Consider the following 24,400-nt stretch of genomic DNA (forward strand, 5'->3'; position numbering starts at 1 on the left):
TAAACTAGGTAAAGAAGATATGCAGCATAATTGCCTAGGTACTGAATATTTTGTAGAGATAAACTCAACAGCATGAATTAAGGAAGTACCCACTTTTGATAATTATTTATTTAGGGAAACAAGGTTCATGTGTATGTTTTTTTTTCATTAAACACTTTATCAGTTTCCCCTATTAGATCAACCCTGCTAGATGCCAAATATTGCTAAATATTGTGAACAAAGAAACAGTCATGTGCAGAGGGTAAGTTAAAATGGACAATGGCAGTGGATGTCTTCTGTGCACACTATGCCATGCTAGCAGTGACATTAAACTGTTGTGGTAGCAATTGCTAGGTTTGTACTGCAAACTGCCATTACTCAGAGATTGTTTTCCTTATCCTCCTGTGTATATACCCTCTAGAGGAACAGCATCCTTAGGAGCCCTAGTAAGGCCCTCTGTGAAAAAAAGAATAATAAAAAGTTGTCAATCTCTAGCTGACCTGAATGTCTGTTCATGAACCTGGTCCAGAGCACGTGTGTTTCATAGAGACCACCAGCTTCTTCTGCAACCATGTGAATAAGGAATCCAAGGTTCTTCTTCTGCTTTCACTCTTTCATACAGATAACTGTTTGGTCTTCTCAAATATTGTCTTTCTCTGTGTCATGTACTATTTGAGAGAGAAACGATAATATTTAAAATGCTACATTTTAGAACACATTTGTTGGCAAGCAGCCAGATTTAAAGCCTCTTGGGTATGATTGGGGGCATAGTTGGAGTGTTATGCCCGTGTTCTCTTTTTTGGAGCCTTTAAAACTAGGATTGCTAACATAACATAAGACTCATTCAAAGAAAATCCTCTTTCTGTTTGGCTCATGAAGAATAAAACATATGGCATTAGTAATAAAGTTCTGTAGAAACTCTGTTGTTGGGACTGTGAATCTGGTTAATGCCAGCAAAAATTAGGGCAAAATAAGTTTTGAATTTTTTAAAGAGCAGTTTTCTTCTGAGACTTAGATAAAACATCTGATTTTTACAGAAGAAAATCTAGTAGTTTTTTACCCTTTCTTTGATAATTTTATATGATTTAGTATAGCTTGTAGGATAAAAGAAAACATGCATGTCATATCACAGAGTGACAAACTCTTTGAGCAAAGTTTGGTAACTAACCAAATGCTTTATAATAACTTATAAACCTCATCCCAAAATAGTTATAGAAAAAGAATTATTAACAGTCTGCTTATCTCACCTTTCACTGAAAAAAGAAGAAAAAAATTGCGGGTCACTGAAGAAGGCTGAAAGCATGTGGCATTATTATCATGTACACTACTAACTCCACATAACAAAAACATAAAAATCTTCTGGGGAGAGGGTGGGGAGGAAACTGAAGCTGGAGAGCAAATACCTGCAAAAAGCATGATGGCTGGGAATGAGGTTTCAGAATAGGAATGAACTTTCAAAAGATGACTTGTATGCAGACTTCCTTTGGTAGGATTTACAGATGAGCACAGAATAGGAAGGCAAAATCAATCTGATTCCCAAAGAAAGCCCTACATAAAAATTACTATTTGTTCCAAAAAGAAAAGAAAGATGTTGCAGGGGAGAGGTGAGAAGGGAAGCACAGTGCTATTCCTATCAATATCTCAAAAATAGGCTTTTATTCTTGATTGTACCTCATGTTGGTGTGAATAAAGAAAGCAAAAATCATCAAGGCAAAGATTTTAAGAAACAATCTACATCATTCAGCCTTCCTGTGACTAGGAACATGGGCAGAATATTAAGAAGAAAAATGCTGTCATTAATAAGCTACAAGGAAGTACATGCATACAGAGTACTTCTACATTCACTGCTCAAACAGGTGGGAAGGCTTAAGTTGCAATAATAAAGACCAAAGGATCTGTCCACAGATGTTGCTTAGGAAGCGTGGTATTGAAAAGAGGAGGAAGGAGAAGGGCATGGGAGGAGTGGTGGGGGTGATAGTGTCAATTTTTGAAGCTGTTACAGATAAATCAGTTATTTGAAAACATACCTACTAATAACAGAGTGAAATGCCCAACTGGATCTGTGGTGTCCCTAAGGTAATTGTTATGAAAAATCATATGCATTTTGAGCCTGGAAGAATGCATATGATGAAATGGCATAAATCACACCACAGCAAGCCACCAAAGTCATCTGCTGTGAGCACATTTGGAGTTTATTAACTTGAATACGAGCTTCATTTGGTTCCTCTGTATGGCTTAGACACTAAGGAAAAATAGTCTTAAAAAGTAAAAAACAAAAGAGCTTTTGGGTATAATTTGTTTGGAAGTACTTTGTTTGACAGCATTAGGACCAGAAGCTATTTTGTAGCCACATAAGCACCTCAGCAAAAAGTACAGTAGCATGCCCTAAGAGAAAGAAGATGGAGTTGCTTTCTTTTTCTTCCTATTTATTTATATACCAAGGCAAATCACCACATTTTTAACAACATAGTTATCTGGAGAAAAATTTTGAAGATGTGTTTGAGATGTGTTTCATAGAAATCTGGGTTTTTTTTTACTTTCTGAAGAAGTCAAACCATTGTTAAGCATCCTGGGCACTTTAAATTTTGGAAGAAAAAATTATGCAACCTTAAATGAGTTCTCTCTATTACAGAAGGGATAGCCTTTTCCCCAGGGGAAACTCTTTTCATTTGCATGCAATTACTCTTATACTTGTTTATGTTGCAAATTTTAAATGTTCACTCTGAAATCTGTATCAGCAAGGAAATCTTTCAGGATTCACTGAGCAGACACTAGTAATCCCACACTACTTGGAATATTGCCATATCTGGCCAAAAATGTTACAATTGGCAAGATATAGATAACTTAAGACTTCTTAAAGCAAAAAATTGCTGTTGAATCTTCTGGCAGAGATGATAAGCTTATTCCTAATGGAAAATCTGGTGTATTTCTTAGGTTTCTTCAACAGAGGCACTGATCTAGATTTAGGAGTTTGTATCTACTATTGTTTGCTCTGTTGTGGTATGCCACTTAACTTTCTTTGCATTCTTTTTCTTCAGTTCTCATAAGAGGAAATTCTAACAAAAGATGCCTTGGTATGGCTCTCTGCTAATATTTGTACTTTTAATAACCTAACAAGTGCTTTGCCTGCATTAGCACAGCTAATGACAGCTCAGGATCTTGGCTTGCTTTTTGCTGCTTTCAACAGAAGTCCAAGACTTTCTTCAAACTGTCTCTTCTCTTTTCTTATATTTCTCACAAGAACTTGATTTAATTAATTAGTTTATTTATCTATTTAAATATCTACTAAAACATTTAAATATTTACTCTACATTCAGGAAACGTCTAGTACTTTTGTGTTTGTACTATTGAGTGCAGAGGGAAGCAAAAGAAGCATTTGTTGTGAAAAGAAAAAAGTTTGACCATTGAAGATGTGTGTGTTTCTCTCTTCTTTCATGAGCCCTGCTCAAATGAAGAGAAATAGATCCAAAAATCCATTAATAATTATTCTGTGGGCTTTTCTGCATCCCAGCCAAGATGGCAAGGAAAGACATGCAGTGTAAGTAACTCAAGAGTTGTTCAGATGTATTTGTTGAGCATTCATATATAAGAGAAATGAAAAGAGACACTGTGGTAGGGACTTAATGTTATTTTATATAGTTGGTGGTGAATAAAACTCTCATGGGAAATATTTTATTTCTCTTCCTAATGGAGGAAAAATCGGATTTTGTGGCTGCTAAAAAAGGAAGTTTACATAGACATTTTGTCCTGAAAGAAGGCAGAAAGTGTATGAATAAAAGAATGTTTTGTATGGATGTATTTTTAGGGTTCAATTTTTCAGCTTAAGGAAGAATAGGAAGGGAAAATAGTGTGGTCAGTAATATTCATGTCATTCATTTAACACATTTAGGGGATAACCTTTCCTTGAGACCAAGGAAGAAGTAGCATATAGTAGAAATATATTATTTTCCTTTGGCCCTACTATATTGATATCCAATATACCTGTTTAAATGACCTCTTACATGTGTACCTATTGTACCTATTACATATGTTGTATAGAAATTCAATAATGAAATTTTTGTGGTCAGTATTTAGCACACCTTATGATGAAACAAAGTGTGCTTTAATGCATATTAATCTTATATTTCACATAATGAGTTTCAAACATATTAAGATGTTAATATGGTGGGAAGACTTGAATGAGATTTACCTGTCAGTTAGAGTTTTCTGAATTTGCTTTATCATGGCATGGGCTGGTTCTACAAACAAGTGTAAGTTGCATTTGAAATATGCAACATAAACAAGTATAAGAGTAACTGCATGCAAATGAAAAGAGTATAGAAAATCCTGCCTAGATACCATGGGGTTGTTTCTGGATTTTCTTTTCTACTAACAGTCTACAAATAAGAAACAAGACTCTATAGTAAAAAAAAGTACTTTAAGAATGTCAGAGCATCCATTGCCACTACAGACTCTTAATTTTAGGGTATATCAGTGCATTATAGGGAAACTTTGGACTTAAGCAGTATTTTAGTAATGAAAGTATACTTCAGATTTTTTTTTTGTCATCTCAGGACTATGACATGAGCTAGCAGAGGCTCTTTAAAGTCTCACTTCCTATCTGTTTTGATGAGGAACCTTATGGTCTCAATTGGGAGATTGAGGTAGTTTATTTTACTAACTATAGGCTATGTAGAAAGACAAAGTGCTGCAAACAGAAGAAATTAGAAAAGAAAAAAGAATGCATATCAGACATAGTTTCTTCTGTTTAAAATTGGAAAATATCTTTGTGAACATAAGTGAAGTTTATACTATAATTTTTCTCTTTGCTGCTGATAAGAACAGTGAAGTGATATAAAAAAGAAGGGAGCACCAAAATTTTTTTCCTTCATTTTTATTTCAAAGATTCATTATACAATCCTTGGTAAGGCATAACAGAAATATAAACATATTTTCTTAATGTTGCCAATATAAAATAAAAGTAGTTTGTGATACTTGTCGATACTTTTAGAATGAAAAGCAAATTAAACTATTGGGCATGTGAAAGTTACCTCTGAAAACTAAATATAATTTTATCACAAATTGTTTGAAAGGAGGAAGAATGAGTGGTGAATAGTTTCATCCAGATAGCCTGTCACTTAGACTAAAACAAAAAACAAACCCCTGCTTCTCAAAACAACCAAACACAAATAGACACATCTTTTGTTTTGCTATGCCTGAAATTGCTGTCCAAAGGCAGTGTGGTGACTTCTGCTCTTAGCCATGATCATGGCATCAAAAAGTGTCATTGTGAGAAATTGGAAAAGCACACAAATTCCATAAATGACTGAGTGGACACACACAATACAGAATGTGCTTGTTACAGAAAAAAGTTTGACACCTTATTTGTAAGATAAATGCAACCACAAGGCTGCCATCTGGTACCCTGCTTTTTAGTTTTATCTTTTTTTTTTTTTTTTGTCATCTCTTCAGATGCTGTATACCTTCTTGTCATCTAAATTTGAACAGCTCTAAACACTGAAATGGTTATATATATGTATCTATAAATATATATATATATACAAAAATATAGGCACACATAAGCTAACACACATGAAGAAGTGAGCTGTAAGTGTACTGCTAAGACAACGGCTTGTGGGCTGCACTAGGGCTGTCTAACACTCTTGTTCATTTATTACTTGGAGACTGTGCTGTAACAACAACTTCATTTACAAAGAATAGCATTATCAGGTTCAGGTAGTGGTGGCACTGATAGTTGTTGCCAGATATTTCATTTACAACATTAAGCCAAGTGACAGTATGAGTTGTTCATGAATTCCAGGAAAATGGGTTTAGAACCACCTAAGAAAACCCAAGGGTTTTGAAATGGCATTTTTTTAAGTACACATTATGCTAATATTTGTCTCTTATTTGTGCTGTACAACCAGAACATTTTTAGGTGTTAACTGATATCCTATTCTTTTCATCATTCATATATTGAACATTCACTCCAAAATGATAAATATGCTTGCAGTACTGAACTTTTATGATCATTACTGAAGTCAGATGTTAATTTTTTTTAGACAGGATTGTAAAATACTCATTTCTGAAGACTGAGAGTTTAACAAAATGCTTGAAACAATCAAATCCCTATTAGAAATAGTTTTCACTGCATTTCTACATCTTTTGGTCTGACACTATTTTGTTCTGTACCCTTGACATAAGTATTTTTTTTTACTAGTAGTGCATCTGAGGTGTATCAGTACATTAAAAACATGTACATCTCAGAAAAATGCTCGATGAAGGCACTTGTCACTCACTCACTTGTGAAAGTTTTTCTGCAGATTAAAGCAGTGCTTAAGTAGCATTGCTGGGTCCCTCTAGTCACATACAATACAGCAGAAGGTAATACTGAGGTCTACTTTCTCTGCTGCCATTGCTCTAGTTACTAGTAAAAACAAAGTGTTATAGCATGCTCAAAGTGATCCAAACATTTTTTCAGTTTTATAAAAATGCATGAAAATATGTTTTCCAATGTATGGGAAGTCTTTAAAGAAAGCATTAGTGTATTGTTCGGATGAATAATCTTTATCTACCTTATTGTACAGAACTGTATCGCATGGAAATTGTAGAGAAGAATAACACAGCACATAAATGAGACAGATTTGGGCCTTCGGTCATATTTGCAGGACATCACAAGTATGACTTATATATGGTATTGAAAATTGATTAACACAACATTGAGACTATAGTCACTGTGCTCAGCTTCTAGATGGAAGATGAATTGGACAGATTTTGATATAATTTGATATGTTTAGTGGAATGAGATTAATAGAAATACTTACCAAGGGAAGCATTATTCACTGAGTGTATTGTATCATATCCTTTGCATTTTGATTCTAGATATCCTGCTTGTAATAAATCAAAATATGATCTTCATAGTCCTATTCAATTTATTCCTGCTTTCTATTGTTCTATGCACTTGGGAGGGTCATGAAATTCCCTTGGTGGGCAAGATACAGATTAACCTGTTAGATTTCTGTTAGGGCAGAAGGATGCCTTTGGAGGGGCTTCTCCAAGTAATTTTCCTATCTTGTTAACACTGATCTTGCAAAAACGTTATTCTGTCTAAAGAGAAGAAAAGATTCTGACTGATTTGGCTAATATTTTATTTCCAAATTGATCCATTGAAGAGAATGTGACTACTAAAGATTCCTTTCAGAGTCAAATACAACTCATTGTAGATTACAGCCTGGGAATTTGGCCTATGTCCTTAATATTTCTCCCATTTGATGAGAGGGAGGGAAAGACCATACAAATGGCGAACCTGATTGCACCAACAGTGATATTTCTTACGGGAAATACTTTCCACAGATAATAATATCTAAATGGTAAGACTAAGAATTTCACTTTTTCCTACTCAGATGGTAGCATTTGACTTGGATATGATGTTTGGCGTATTTTGATGTATAATGTGACTTACTATTCCTTAAATAGATACATGGTCTACCTTCAGGACTATATTTTACTCACATCAGGTGTTATGTCAGGTGATTTTAGGAGCAGTGAAACAAAAACTACCAGAAAAAAAGCAGAAAAGAAAGAAACCTGAAGAAAAAAAAAAAAAGCATCTGCTGCTCTGTTGTTTGGTGTTCTTTTTAATTTTTTAAATTTTTTTTATAATCATGCACTATTTTTTTTCTGTAGTCAGATGTATGAGAGAGCTATTTCTTCCACAGAAAAGCAGTGGAAGCTGAAACACACTGTGGGAGAAGGGAGTGCTTGCCATCACTCTTATCACTCAGTTGCTCTGTGACCTGAGGAACCCCCGTTCTGTGCCTTTAATCTGCTGAATGAAAACCCTTTAACAGCGGATGACAGCTGTTGTGCGCTTCATGCTTGCACTTAAACAGCGAGAAATGCCACACTTCCACTGCAGCTGTATCATCTGGTTATGGGCTTATTAAACAAAACACAACAAAGTGAAACAAAACAAAAGTGTTCAAAAAGCCTCTCAATGAACTGTCAGGAACTGATTATACTATAAAAAAGAAGTTTTCATGGAAACCAAATTTTACTGTACTGGGAACTTCCATCAGAAGATTAAGTGATCCCTGAAAAGATAAAATTGGAATTAATCTGGAGTGAGCTAGTCAGATGGTTAGGCAGTAGCTTATTACAGTTGTCAAATGACTAGAGATCAACATGTTGTGATGTCACCCTGGGAAATAGAGCAGAACATGTAGCTTTGGAAGTTTATTCCTAACAGTATATTCCTAAATTTGTTGATATTTGCCTTTAAATAACTGGTTTTGAAATGCCATAATAGTTTCAGGATAGATGTAACTTTTCATTCCTCCCATGTTTCATGTACATAAATACCATCTTGCATGTCAGCTCAAATGGAAGCTCATTTTCCAGTAATACTGACTTATTCAAAACACAAGTTTCGGGAGACACTTACATTGAAACTCTGCAAAATTTGGGATATTCCCATTAGTAAGCAAAGAGACTCGAGTATTGAAGTTTCTGGACTTTCTTCAGGCATTATCTTTTTTTTTACAGGTGTGTCAAATATCTGTCTAACAGATCTTAGTAGGTCTAAACAGGAAGCACAGGCACCTGAGATAGAATAGGTCACCATCCTCCTTTTAAGTGTGCAACTGCCATTCTCAACCTTTTAATCTATGATTAGTCATCTAATTGTGTGTCCAAATTTAGTTGGTGCACTTTGCATGCATAATTAATTGATTTCCTGAAGATCTCTCCTAATTTTTAATTATTGCTGAAGCTAGCGTTAAATATGGAATGAGCCAGTCTGCACACCAATTTCCTTAGAAACTGGATGCAGACAGCTTGTGACAGGCATGAGTATTCGTGGAATACAGAAACTGGCTGCTGTCTAGGCTGGGATATGTGAACTTGACCACGGGTTCAGATTAATTCACTTACTGTCTGAAGCAAAGTCATTCAGTCTTAATTGGTAACGAGGCATAGCTGAAATATTGGCATAGAAGAAAACTTATTACATTTAAAGGAACTCTTCTGAAGCTCTTGCCATTTACACCTGTAATTATATGAAAATGTAAAAGCATAATACCAAGTGATAGAAACCTTTATCCAGCCTGACTTTGGTGCTGAAATCAGAAACTTTATGACAGAAACTTTATGAACTTTATCTGTCTTACTGTGGTGTGTATTTCCATACCTCATTAATCAGATTAAAATCTCTACATGCAACAATTATCTGAGTAGAAATACCACTGAGACAAACAGGAGCTTTTTCCAAGTAAGGACTTAGGGATTTGGCCTACATCTTTCCTCTAATCTGTTCTTCTTTGTGAATATGAAGAAATTTTCCTTTAGGTGTATATTCTAAACCTCCACAGTTCAGTTACCATACACTGAAAACAGTACTAACGCTAAACTAATGCTCTTGGTAAAAAGACATTCATTTTGCTAACAAAAAGGTCACAAAATTGTTGAATATGTTCCTATTAGCAACACCATATTTCACCCCCCTTTCTTTGTCATCTAACAACAAATGGCTTTAGTAATAGCTTTGCTGCTGTGCTCCAATTTTCATCTTAAGTCTCCGTTTTGCTTCTTTAGAGCAAATCTTTCCAAACCAAAAATGGAGGTACTAGATTTATTTTCCTTTTGTTCTTCTTGCCTTGTTAAGTTAAACTCTTAGTGAGTAAATTATCTGGAATACGCTCCACCAGCCTTTCCCAAAGCAAAGGGGTCATGTTGGTCAAACAAGAAAAAACAGGAGACACATTTTACTTGTATTTACTTGTATATTTACTACTTCTGTAACATTCAAAAGCACCTTAAAAAGTTGAACTGCATTAAATCTCCTGCATTGTAAAGGATGTATGTTCAAATTTGAAGGAAGAAAAATATGGAAAAGGAACAACTAGTCCCATTCTGTATCGGAGAGGAGAGCTGTAAGTAAGGTTTAATACATGTGATTACCAAGTGATTTACGTATATTCTATATTTCCAAGACTGTACTGAGACTTTTCTGTTAGGTATTTTTCTCACTACAATAAAACATCCATTTTATTTTACTGCCACTGTGTTGACAGATATTTTCAGTAGGGTCATAAAGGGGCTAGAAAAATTTGTGTGCAACAGATCAATATATGGACATGGAAAGGACCAGCCTGCAGTGACCTATCTGGATTGTCAAATACAACAGATAGAAATTTTGGGTAATTACAAAGCCAATGAAACAAAGCAAGTGACCAAGGTCATATGTTTAAATGAGGCTTCCTCTTGCTACTGTCAGACATAAATATTTGGCCACAGAGACTATCAGGATGACCCAGTAAGGCATTTCCTGATTTTATGCATAGCTTCTTCCTGTTAATATGTCCAACATCAATTCTTCTCTCCTAAGTAAGAAAATCTGATCTCGGTATTACATCAGGTATTAAAAGAATTTTTTTTGCTTCACCTTTCATGAATGCATTTTTTTTTAATTTTTTTTTTTTTTTTTTTAGGAAACTGTGAAAATTTTTCGAACAAAAAGTTCAGTAAGGAATGCAGGTTTTGTTTTGTTGTAGTTTTTGGTTTTTATATCACATCAGGTCTTTGATTAAAAAAAATCAACAGCTTTAAACTGAGAAATTATTCTGTTTTTTAGATGAATGCACCATCTTGATACAGTTAATTTCTGTTCATAGAAATGTCGTCAGTAGATATTTCCTGCCATTCATCTCTTGTGCTGATAAACACTCCTTTCACTCATCACCTCACTGTACACTCTTCTGTCTTTAAAGAAAGTTCTATCTGTTCACATTTAATTATATTCTTGGAATAGAAGCCAAATTTAAGTGAAATTGAAAGTTCCTTTGAGGCACTTTTGACTTGTTCAAACAATAAAATCTCCCTTGTCCTTTCATGGAGCTTTAAAACTGCACCAACAAATATTAATACACTCTTCAGTAATTCAACACTTACTGAGGAGCACATTATTATACATTCCTTTTTGATCTGTGTTTTGCTGATTATTTTCTCTATTCAGCTACCATATTTATGCACTTGTTTATAATAAAGGAGAAAACATATGTAGGGTATTTTGTGTTCTTATAACTATATTGATGAAATACATACCAAATAAAAAAAGCAGTATCTTTTACTGACAATCAGCAGTCTAACATTAAAGCCAAGAATATTTACTGTGTTATTAAGACCTGCAGTGCTGTTCTAACTGACATAAGAGAAAGACTGTTAATATATCTAGAGGATATAATAATAGTAACTTCATTTGCAGGGTGTGAAATTTTTTCCATGTGTGTAATAGATAGAGCTATAATAATTTCATCATTGGCTTTGGATATTTGTCTTCAAATGTGTAAGAATAGGGACTTGTCCAGATGTTTTATGCAACAATGGGGTTTTGTGCTACAGACAATAAAGTTCATCTTGCTGTCTTTTCTAATCTGCTCTCTTAAATTCCAGACAAATTCTAGTGTCATTTTTCACATTAAATGCATTCTACACCCAGTAGCATGGGGAATTTAAGTTGATGGGTTTATTTAGGTTTCCACTTAGGGCAATTATGAGATTTGGGATGTCCCTATGATGACCAAAAAAAAAGATATTGTGCCATATTTGTGCATAGTTATCATTGCTCCAATTTTCGTATACTTAACCCTTGTTCTCAGTTTGCAGAGAATCCTTTGAGACTGAGACCATGTCTGACAGATGTTTCACCATGCAGTGTAAAAGTATGGAAATGTGATCTCTTTTAAGAGGCTGTTAGAGATTTAGTAATATTTTTAGTTAAAGTTTTCTTTGTACTGTCTTCTAATTTCTGTTTCTAGCATATAAATTCACTAGTGTAACATCATGAAATAATTACTGAAGGAAAGTTTCAGAAACTAATTGCAAGATTTTCTTAACAGCTGCTGCTGGTTACACAACTCTGATTCTGCTAAATTAGGACAAGATTATATGTCCTGCTAATAAGGCATCTCCAACCAGCTCTTTCCACATAGACTGGACCATCATTCATACCCTCTGGTTGTGAGAGGGTAAGTCATAAGGAGAAATTTAGTTGGGTACATTCCATGTCTTACATGGTTCTACAATGTATTTCAAGGATTTCATAAGTCATACTCAGAAATCCTTCTAAAAGTTTCTGAAACTAGCTTGCTTATCCCCCTTGCTTAAACATATTCATAAACACAGGTTTCATGTCCGTAAGAAGAAATGCTGTATTGTACAACTGGGATGGCAAGTTTTTGAATCCCTGAAATTTCATACTAGTTATAAAATATAATTTCAGAATGAAGAATAATAGACATTATGCAGCAAATTAGTATTCAAAATAAAAATAAAATTAAAAGCTGAAAGAAAAATACTGCTCTTGCTCTAGTTACTGTTTGTGATCAATGGCAAACATATACACACTCTTTGGGGTGAAATTATTATAACTCTTAGACTCTCACTCTTTTCAGACAATAAACATTAATTGTGTTTTTGTCTGGTTCATTTTCTGCAATAATTTCTTACCCTTACTGAGTAATCAAATTAATTGACACAGACACAACACTAAGATTCAGAACTGTTAGAATATCTTCCATTCAAGCATTGAATCAAAATTGGTGCAATTCTGAGTTTGTTTATATGCCCACACATGCTCTTGTGTATCTATAACTGTATATAATTGTTTTGAAATACATGACAGTATCTCACAAAAAACCAATTCAAAATATTATTGTAATTTGAATTTCCTACCTTAATGTAATAAAATATTAGATCTTTTCCTCATATGAGAAAGAACAATGAGAATGGCGACTGTGAGTGTCCATCATATTACTGATAGATAAAATATATAAACAAGTCTATGTGTGTATGTGTATATGCATGCATATTTGTCCATATTGCTGCTTGTCCAACTGAGTAATAGATAGAACACTTTTACAGGTAGAATCTGCTTGTTCTTAAGATAGCATCCTAAGGACTTCATTTTTGAACTGGGGGCTCCTAATCATGATGTAATATAACTAGGTTCAGTTTTTTTCCAAATAATGTTTGCCTTTACTTTTCACACTGTTCTATCCATTATTTCAAACCAGCCTGTACTGAACCAATGTGACCAAGAAAGAATCATTTCCTCTAAAGAGCTAGCTTATAATGCAGTCACTCACAAATTTAGTATTTATTTCAGGGGCATGACCTTAAATAAATCATTTGACTTCAAAAAGATGCTTCTGTGTACTTAAGCTCATGTGTCATGGTGGTAGATTCACAATGACTCAAGGCTGCTGGCAAATTTAGGTTGATATTTCTGAACTGGGAATCAGAAACATGCTATGAATTCTCTAGTCCATTTGGCTAATTGACAAGTCAGCATTATCTTCTGATACAGCTGTAAAACAGAGAGAATGGAAACTGTCTTGTGTTTGCTTTTAATTTCTGCACATTCTAAACATTAGCAATGTCCTGTACACTCTATGTAATTGGGAAGTATTGCAGTAAATGAGATTCTTTCATCAGTTAAAAACATCTATATTTGTCAAACAACTTTTGAAAGCTTCTAAGTGTTATGAACAGAAATGTAAATATTTCAGAGGATTTTATTTTTAATATAGTGTAAATATTTCTTCACACACACTCAGTTGTATATGCTGAATGATCCTGCGCAAAGAGTGCAACATTTTAACTTTGTAAAGAAATATAGTACATCACTCTGATAATGAGGAAGCAAAAAAAAAAAAAAATTTTTTTGTAGTGTTTTTCTGACATGCACTATACTTTCATCTGAAATTCTGGGGTATTACAAAGATTCAAATTCTCAATATCTACTTGTCTAAAAAGGTCATTCAAATTTGTTTCAAGATTGGGATTTGATGAGGAAATATATTTATTTGTTAAATTTGGACTCCAAGAGCATTAACAGAAGGACACAATCACAAAATTTCCCATGGGTATGTCTTGGCAATGAAAGCCTGCAGTGTCACAAATATATGTTGAATATAGTAACAGTCATGAACCTTTCTCTGTAATTTCCTTAATTTTAAGTATGATGGCCATTTAGCAGACACCCATCACCAAAATTAAAGAAAGGCAAAAAAAGAACCACCACAGTGTGTTGCTACAGAAGAAGTCAGTGAAAAACAGTACTGTACAATTTTAGTTATTCAATTTGTGACAGTAATTAGCCACAGCAGGATCTACTGAATGGATCTTACCCATTTTCTTTTTCTTTTCCTTTGTTAATCCTCTATCTCAGCTTTTGGGAACTTCTGAGAAAGGAAGAGAATACAGTTGAAAATTAAAAGACTAAACTTGCTTTGCCTGAGAAATAATTATTCAATTACCTTGATCAGGTGAAATGAAAGACCTATTGATCTGGTTACATATTTAGTTTTAGTATCACCAAATCCCTATCATAAATATCAGTTGATCATTGTTGCTTTAAATTTTTATTAAATGAGTGATTCCCATGTTGAAAGTTTTTTCAAAGATTTTGAAATATGCGGGTGGAAAATAATTAATTATATCCAGAATGACTGATAGTATCACAGATACTAATTTGTATATTCTTGTCCTTTTTTTTTTTTTTGAGTGCTCAGATCTATAATATTTTTGCTAATACGATTCCCAAAAGAACAAGTGACAATATTCAAAGCGTTATAATTATTCATGGCTTAGGAGGAAGAAAGCCATCTTTCTCAGTCCACGTTCACAGGCCCACCAAAGCATGCAATGCTAAATGATCAAACATTCTAGTCACATTTAGGGAACAATTTGATGTGTGCTAAAGTCAAAGGGAATCTTTCCACTACTCTTTGCATTAGCTTGTTGGATCATAGAGTTTTCATTATAGGAATTGTCCTTCATTTTTTAGCATAGGGATTGTCTTTTCATATAGTCCACACAAAGCAAATATGACCTCAATCTTGACTACTTAGTACAGATACTTTTATCATAGAAAATAGTAGCAGGTTTTCAATCCAATATGTGGCCTGTGTGATGAAAAAGAAAATAAATAGCAGTCCCTTAAAAATTTTCAATTTTTTCTTCCTCTTTTCAGTGCTAAGTGAAAAGCCAATCTGTTTTTCATTAATTTCCCTTGATACTGACTTTAATAGTGCCAATATCAGTTTAACAGATAATCCTACGTGATTTTGTCGGACACTATAACATTCGTGCTTCTTTGCTAATATGATTCCCATTGGTTATTTGCTAACAAAGGTTTGAATGAAACACAGTAGAAAGGCTGTTCAAATAAAAGTATTTTGCAATACTTCAGACTTGCAATTAATCTATAGGATTCCTATAGACTGGAGTTTGTTTACTGCCTAGCACCAAATGTTTACTGTATGGTGTATTAGTTTGTTTTGTTGTTTTTTTCCCGTACTCTGAAGAAGTATAACCTAACAAAAGAATATGCCTTTTGTCTGGAAGTCTGAATATTTTTAGGTCAATTGATTCACATATATTGCTTACTGTGTGTTATTAGGTTAGTCAGCTACTGACAAATGTAGCACAGATTCTAAATAAGATTATTTTTATATCACTATTTACAAATCTGAGTTCTCATCTGGGATTAGAGCGATTAGAAAGCACAAACCATTAAAAAAATCATGAAGATGTGTCAGCTTGTGGCAAACCAGCGAATCTGTTATCATCTTCAGTTATTTTGTCTGTGTTTAGAACAGAAAAGTTGCCTATGGCTGAAATTACTCAGTAGAGGCAAACAGTAGACACACATGGCACGTTCATACCATGCACAGTGTTCAACGTTCAAATTAGATTTTGAGTGCTGGCTGGATCTGGCTGGCCTCTAGCACAGCCTTCGGGTTTATGTCATCTGCGCTGACAGACACAAATGCCCAAGGAACTGCTCTGCCAGAAAGGAATACTCAGTTCCCACTGCTCAAGCCCCTTCCACCTCCAACATATCCTTTCAGTGTCTGGCATTGGCAAAATGTCAGTGATTGCTTGCATTGAGATACTTCTGCCTGAAGATATCCTTCAATTCCCTTACATTGCCAGAGTGAAGCAAGTTGTGTTTGTGAGGGGGAAAGCCCGAAATTATTCAAAATATTTTTGTGATAAGAATGTAATGTTCCTGCAGCAAATTGAGTCAAGTCCAAAGGGATCTATAAATGTGAGTTTTTTGCCTTATTCATTCACAGCCCAATGTATACAGGTAAACTGCTGTAAACTTTTGTTAACAGAAAAAGCTGCCACTTACAAAAAGAGTGCTAGCCTTGGTTAACAGAAAAACAGTAAACTGTTGTTTACTGAGCAGATGTGCTACCCATCCTGTTGACCTTGCTATGATGTGGCAGCACCTCACAGAGTGGCAGGACCTGTAATAATCTCCTGAACAATCAGATCTTGTAAGACAGAACACTTAGAAATGACCTTCTGAATATACCTTAAGAGCTGCTAGAATTGCTCGAATGTATCAGCTCCCATCTGAAAATCTGATTCCTCCAAATCAAACTTGCAAGTAAACACAATTTTAAAAGAGAATTTTCTGTGACCTTATCAGGTCATATGTCACTTCATGTAACTCTGGTCTTCAACTTGATTATTTTGTTATTTTTTTATTATTATTCCTATAGAAGCCTAAAACCCCAGTTATGTTGACTTCACCCTGCACATTAAGTAGGATTAACAAAGTAGTCCACTGAGAGCTAGGTCATCTCTCTCTTTATAGTTCCCTCAAATTATTTGGTGATAATTCCAATTTCTAACATAGAGTATCCATACAGAATTACCATATTCACTGTGTTCTCCCAAACTGCACAGGCCAACCTATGTGTAAGCAATAACAGTAACAGTGTCAATACTAGATGTTGTTTTATATTTCAAGGAATCCAAGTTTAAGAAATTATTTATGTAAGTTATCATCTCTATATATATCACTATCCAAAAGAGAGGAGAAAAACTTTTTTAAAGTACTAAACCAACATTTGTTCAAAATATGTAGGAAAATTCATGCATACTCATAACACTTGCCACAGTGCAGCATTTCTTTCCTACTTTGCTAGCTTGACTGACTTAGTTGAAGTAAAGACAAAAACTTCAATTTTTCCACCTTTGGTCCCAGTGAATGAAATTTTAAAGGTGCAAAATGTTTTGTGAGTTATGAAAAAAAAAATGATAGAAATCCATCACATTCTCTGAGGTCTCTTGATTCTACCAAGTGATCAAGAGTTGCTATGAATAGCTGCTTTGTCCCTCCAGCAAATATTGGGCAGGTCACGAACCAGAGCTTGTGAACATGAGGCTCTCTCTCCTAGCTGTCCAGAGAGGGCTGCACCTACTCAGTCTTCCTGGTGAGGCAGCCTGTAGCAGACTCCCCCTATAATGCCACTTTCCCCTGCCCTTCCTTTAAACCTCATCCATGAGGTCTCAGTCAGCTCCTCATCTACCCCCAGGTACAGCCCCATGAACTCCAGGAGGTCCCTGACAGAGAGGGTGACACATCCTCCTTGTCTCCCCTTCCTGAACTTCCTAAAGAGTATTTTTCCACGCCAACACTTCAGTCATATGAATTATACCATGGTGTTTCCATAATACCAATAAGATTGAAGGTGTGGGCACATCTCTAACTCCCCTTTTTTACCCTCCACGGTGGCTTATGTTTGCATGGATGTATTTAAAGTGGGTCCCCAGTGAACCTGATTTACAGGCTGGAGTGGCTGGAATTCCTTTGTGCTGCTATGTAAGACAAAGAAACGACTCAACCTCCACCTTTCATTACTTGGCATGAATTTAACACAGCTTAAAGTCAAAGCAAGAAACAGACCCATAATGTAACATATGCTTCAATAAGTATGCCTAGTTGCATTTATTACATATAGGTATATTAGTCTTAAATGTGTATTGTGATGGTGTCCAAATATGTCAGTAAAAGTTAAGACCTGAGTGGTGTTAGTGGAGAAAGAAATTATCTCTACCAGAGTTTTTATTCTAAATATCACACAAGAAGATGAAGGTTGAGAAGGATATGGCCTATAATTAAATGAACAAGAAGATGACTGACACAGTTTTATTTCTTAATTGTGTTTGTTGTAGCTGCTTTTCTCTAGATATCTCATCCTGAGGAATTATTTTACATAATTGCTGAAAATAATTAGCAGGAAAAAATCCACAGCAGATGCAGCTTTGAAAGTTTTTGATAGATCCTGTCCAGGTCAGTGGAATATTTTGCCAATGAGTACTGTGATAGCACTAATGGAAGTCCACCTGAGCTCCAACTGATGATAACATTACCAGCAGACACACTGATAAATTAAAATGGGCACACCAGCAGCAGCAACCACTCCAAAAAAATCCTTAAAGTGAATTTCCTTTAATGCCTGGGAAGACAAATGGCTCACATTTTATCATTGGATTCCTCCTCTTTCCGAAAATTGCCAATAAACTTCCTGTTCTTAGCTCAAGATTTGGCAGTCTTGGATATAACAAATTTAACCCATTCAGTAACTTTAATATGTTTGTTTATTTATGTCAGTTATTTGTTAAAATTCTTCATCTTCAACCAATCTTATGTCTTTTCATATCTGAAATTAAGATAATTTATTTTTTTAAATGGCTCACAAACTGAAGCAGTGTTTCTGAGGAATTCGGACTCCTTTAAAATTGTTATTCAGAAGAGTTTGCCTGTACTGTAGGTACCTAAATTCATTAGGTACTTCCCACTTAGATACAGGAGTTTCTCTCTGGTCCTTCCAGACTGACTCCTCATAAATAGCTTGTACCTGACTCTTCCTAAACTCAGCCAGAATCCCAGAGAATTAGCTGTGGGCACACAAACAAATGTTACCAAATTTCTGTGGCTTAATGACCCACATCCCAGTGGCTAAGCTTGTGTGCCTCTGTTAGCACTTTGATTTTCTTTCACTTAGCAAACAGTACCAACAGACACAGTTTGAGACATTCCCCCACACCAACTCTTTTTGCTCTTTTTCCATTGCAGAAGACCATCCTATGCAGTCAGTGTGGCAGAATAAATATTCCTTTCCTCCTACACGTTAGTTTAAACTCTCCACTGCTCATTTAGTCTAGTCTGTTGCCTTATGATAAGTGGTTAACGCATATGCAAACTTTTCTTATGCTAATTTAATTTCAGGGAATTATGACCTCTGTCAGAGGTATGGCACTAAAGCTGAAGTTAGTTTCACTAGTGCTTGTCTGCAAATGCCTTTAGCTCTTTCAATTACAAAGTAAAACACTGAAAATCTGCATGAAGGAAATTGCCCCACATTTGGGATGGGCTAACAATGTGCTGATGAATAGTTGGCTCAGCTGACAGGCAGAAATTGACAGCGTTCTCACAGCTTAGGGTCCTCACACTCAGATCTGCTAAGTGGATTGCTACATTAAGCATTACAAGGAGTATTTATGTGTAACCATATCTTCTTATAAAAACACCGTCAGAGACATTAATGCTTCCAGAATTGCCTGGTTACTACGTAGCTGATCTTTTTGCTAAAGTATTCAGTAAGAGAAGTTTTGAGACTTGGATTCAATGCCTTCATCAGTCTGTGGACTTTCAAATATATATTCTCAATAGACTGCAGTACAACAGATGCTAGTTTGGGTAGAAAGCACTCTCCACATTCCAGCAGAAACTCCACCTTGGGTAGCAAAAACAGGATAACTTTGCCTCTGAAAAGCATGAATAATACAACCCAGTGAGAAAAGCATTTGGAAATAGTAGGTAGATATCACTACCTACTACTGAGACTATGTTTTATGTAATTATCTTGCAAATAGGAAAATCATTCCAACACTACTGATCTTCTAATTGTCTCTTGTTGTAGTCCAAAAGTCGAGATTTTCTAACAGCTTCTAAGAATGATTTTTTTCAGAAAAACTTACTTGCTGTTTGAAGCTTACAGCTCTAGTGTTCTTTTGAAGTCCACAGGTCTATGAGCAATATCTTACAGACCACAAGTTGTCAAAGGAATTACCTGCAGAGCTATTATGTTTGGTTTTGAACATCCAGATCCTTCATATTGTGGCTGTAGATTAAAAGTTGAAGAGAGCTGACTTGTGAATGAATGTGAGCTGTGACATATGCCTTAAGTATTTAGACACTGCATTTCATTTCTCTCTGCTTTAATTTAATGATATTTCTGCTCTCCTTCCTGTGCTATTCAAGTGCAGTTAAAGATCCACATGTATACTGGTAAACTGATATCTTATACGGCTTTAGGTATATGCTTTTCTGTAATACTTAAATTATGCTATAAATCATTATTTCTAATATTAATCAGTCTGCATTGCACTTTAAAACTGAAAATGTTGCACTCAGCTTGTAAGAACTTACTCCAAGGCACTTTGTGCCCATTTCTAATCTAAAAGACAAGAGAAGCAGGGATGGATTAGTAGCCTCTGGGTAGCATAATTTTTTGTATCAATGAATGTTACCAACCACATTTGCCAAGATCAAATCAACATTTCCATGGGTGTATAGGGCAAACTTCACTTTCTGTGTTTATGTAAGTGGTACATGAAATTGTCCCAAAAGTATTAATCTGAATCAAAATCTGACCATACAAACCCCCAAAAAGGGGATGATTACATAGCACAGAGAATAATTAAACCTACTATAGAATGTTTTTGTCTGTTTGTCTGAGGTATGAGCTTTTTAATGCTATTAATCATATTAAGCACCATAGCACTCAAGAAGCCTGATTACACTATACCTGTAAAATGCCTAATTCAGAAGATACATGTGTTCATCCTGCAGAGGTGCAGAGTTAAATAGCAATAGGGATGTAGACTGTGGGTGAGCAGAGGGATTTTCTTGGCTCACTACAGCTATAAATATCACCTCAGGCCTTGTGCTGTGTTGATTAGATGCTGTGGTTTCTGCAAAAATTGAATTGGAACAGCAAGGTTGCAACTGTTCAGAATGTACTGCAAAGAAATTCACTGTATATCCTTTTTGCATATATCCAAACATGCAAAATGAAAATAACCATTACATTCATTCCACAATTAACTTATCTTTTTCTGAATGGTATTTTGAAGAATAAAGACACTACAGTATAGAAATACTGGTATTGCGGTGCTGTTAGATATTGATCAGAAGTTTGACTCCTTAATTAGGTCTGGTTTCAGACGAAAGCAAGAACCTTATTTGAGTGATCATCAATGGGAAGAGAGAGTTTGCAAAAACAGGAGTCAGTTTCCAGTTCAGAAAAGCACATTGTTGACTTAGGGGCAACCTCCACAAAACAAGTATTAGCTTTTTAAATTATTACTCCGTTTTTCTTCTGGAAAAAAAAAATCAGCAATGGTTAAGCATATAAGATCATATTAAGGATCTCAATTTAAAAGTTAAATAATTGCAGGAAAAGTTTGCAAATGTTTTCTCTAATGAAAAATATCAGTGACAACCAGTTTTCTATAGATGTTAGGGAACACTCTTGTGAATCAATCTCTTTACAGAATAACTGTGTTAAAACAGAGAACACAGATCACACTTTAAGAAGAGTGTTGCTTTCTTGTAACTCAAGAAAAAAAAATTAAATCATAATTAGTAACCAGGAGCATGAGGTCTCAGCTCACAAAAAGGCCAAGATCAAACATACTCCTTTAAAAAATAAAAGTGAGAGTTTGGAGTAAAATACAAGGATGACTCATAGTCTGGAAAGTCTGCTTTGTAGTAAGAAACTAACAAAACAGAACCTAATTATCTCAACAATAAGAAGGTTAGAAGGCTGGCTAATTATGATCTGTAAAGTATATAAGCTGAAAGAAGAAGGTATGGAGCCAAAGTGAAATTCAGTTTTTTTAAGATTACAAACCAGGAATGAGACTTTGAGAGTAAGAGAAATTAAGTACTGATTAAATTTACTCAGATATGTAGAATCTGCACCATGGGAAATATTTACCTTTAAAAAAAACCCAAACTACCTACTTGTTCACTTTAGTTCAACAGTAAGTAAAAGGCTTCATAAAAAACAAAGCAATAACAAAAAAAACCAAACCATAAAATCCCAAAAAAAACCCCCAAAAAATCAAACCAAACAAAAACCCAAACTGATAAAGCACATCGGCCAAATGATACAAAATATCTCAGTAGATAATTTTAATGCTATTTTTAAGCTTTGTCTTTGCACAAAGAGGACCAGAACCCAACAACTGCTTCCCTTTTTTCAGAATTGAAATACTGTGTCTGTTAAAGTCAATGTCTATACCTGCCACATGTAGTTTGAGGTTGCATCTCAGAAGCTTTTTAGTAAAAATTCCCATATTTTGTTCTCTAAAAAACATGAAATATGTGATCTTAATGCGCTATTTTCTATGTCTGCGATATTTTGGGTTTGGACCTTTGTCAGAAGGAGAAAGTGACTCTAAAATTTTTAGTGAAAAACTGCAAGAAGAATGAAATTAGAATGTAACTAGAAAGGCATGTATAACGACAGATACTGTATCTTTGGAAAACTCTAATGAGTATTAGTTCTTGCAGTACACTACTCGGAAATTATCTCATTGGCCATTGGCAGGAGGGACTCTACAGTGTATTTTTGATTTACCTGGCATGTAGCAGAGCCAGTAGTGCTGTAAGCATTTAATTTCACTATAAACAAAAGATTTTGGATTTGAAAATATAGATGTGAGTTTTCTGTGTTGTAATTTTGTTACTCCATGTAATTTTCTGCGAAAATAGTTATCAATCAAGTTTCTCCTTCATGAGAAAACAATAAGAGGATAAGCCATATAGGAAACAAATTTCTTTCTTGAAATTTAACAAGCACCATTTTGGGGCTACTCAACTAGGAGACATTTATTACTTTTCCCAAATCTTAATTTTCTGCATGTTCATTTCAAAATAATCTTTGGATTTTTCTTGTTTTCTTGGTGGACATGGTGAACTCATTCTATTTGCCTTTAATTTGTTTTATATCCTGGAGTTTGACATTAATTTCTCTTGCAGTTCTTACTTCCTTACAAAGGACTATGTCTACTGCATGTTATCACCCTCGTACCCAGGAAGCGAACTCACCCAGTGACCTGAGTATGGGGTTCATTCTGGTCCACTGAAGATGAGCTTTTTGCACCATGAGGCTAGTGAAACATAACATTACAACAGCATAAAGTATATTAGGACCATACTGGCTCCTCCTTGCATAAAAAGAAATGTAAGTCCATTGACACTATGCAAACTAGAGTAAGAAGACCAAGCAGGAAATAGAGAGAAGTAAGGAGTCAATTTTTGTTCATGCAATTGTAGAAACCTCTTGCCCTGCATTATGTTGGTATTTTCACACACAGAATCAGCAACTCCGAAACAGATCTTCAGGATCATCTTCACAGAATCATGGAACATTCTGAGCTGCAAGGGACCCACAAGGATCATCAATTTCCACTGTTAGGTGAATGGCCTGTGCAGGGATTGAAACCTCAAACCTGGCATTATTATCACCCATCTCTAAACAATTGAGCCAATCTCAGGGCTATCCAGGCCCACCATCAACCCACACCATCATTATACTCTCTCAACCATATCCCCAAGTGCCACATCCCAACACTTCTTAAATACTTCTAGAGACAGTGACTCCACCACCTCCCTGGGCAACTTATTCCAATGCCCAACTATTCTTCCAGTGAGGTTTTTTATCTGATATCTGATCTGAACGTCCCCTGGTACAACTTAAGACCATTCTTCTTGTCCTTTCACTTGATATATGGCAGAAGAGACCAACCCTCACCTCACTACAGTCTTGTTTCAGGTAATGAGCAATGAAGGTCTCCCCTGACCTTCCTCTTCTCCAGACTGAACACCCCTACTCTCTCAGTCACTCCTCACAGGACATGTTTTCTAGACCCTTCACCAGCTTCATTGCTTTTCTGTGGACACACTCCATCACCTTAATGACCTTTTTGAAGTGAGCAACCCAAAACTGAACACAGGATTCAAGGAGCGGACTGACCAGTTCTCAGTACAGGGGGACAATCAATTCCCTAGTACTGCTGGCCATACTCTGAGCAATTCTCAATACACCCTTCCCCAAAGCAGTAGCTCTGCATGGAGCTGTAGTAACCCAAGGCAGGACCCAGCACTTTGCCTTATTGAACCTCATACAGCTGGTCATGGCCCATTGATCCATCCTGCCCAGATGCCTCTGCAAAGCCTTCTTACCCTCAAGCAGATCAATAATCCCACCTAATATGGCATCATCTGCAAACTTACTAAGGACACATATGATCCCATTGTTCAAACCATTGATAAAAATATTAAACAGATCTGGCCAAAGTGATGAGCCCTGGGGAGCACCACTAGTGACCAGCTGCCAGTTGTATTTAGTTCCATTTAGCTAATTTTGAATATGAATTGTTTGGAATGAATAAAAAAACCCAAAGAAACAAAATTGAGATGCTCTCCCCTCCCTTCCCTTCCCTCCTCTCCCCTCTCCATTCAGCAGCTAAGCCCCACATACCCATTCCCTTATTCCCCACTCAGGAT

The 24,400-nt window shown here is 35.4% G+C and overlaps 2 long non-coding RNA genes across 3 annotated transcripts in view; both read right to left on the reverse strand.

The window, feature by feature from the left end:
• LOC135293515 (uncharacterized) overlaps positions 1-24,400 on the reverse strand; it is a 60,889-nt gene that overhangs the window by 34,440 nt on the left and 2,049 nt on the right. The gene's annotated exons all lie outside the window — the stretch shown is intronic.
• LOC135293516 (uncharacterized) lies at positions 13,088-16,189 on the reverse strand. Its single transcript, XR_010355627.1, has 3 exons — positions 16,157-16,189; positions 14,145-14,198; positions 13,088-13,321 (listed from the first exon to the last, which is right to left on the reverse strand). It is a non-coding gene; the product is annotated as an uncharacterized LOC135293516 (long non-coding RNA).

This window comes from Passer domesticus, chromosome 2 (genome assembly GCF_036417665.1).
Source record: "Passer domesticus isolate bPasDom1 chromosome 2, bPasDom1.hap1, whole genome shotgun sequence".
NCBI classification, from domain to species: domain Eukaryota; kingdom Metazoa; phylum Chordata; class Aves; order Passeriformes; family Passeridae; genus Passer; species Passer domesticus.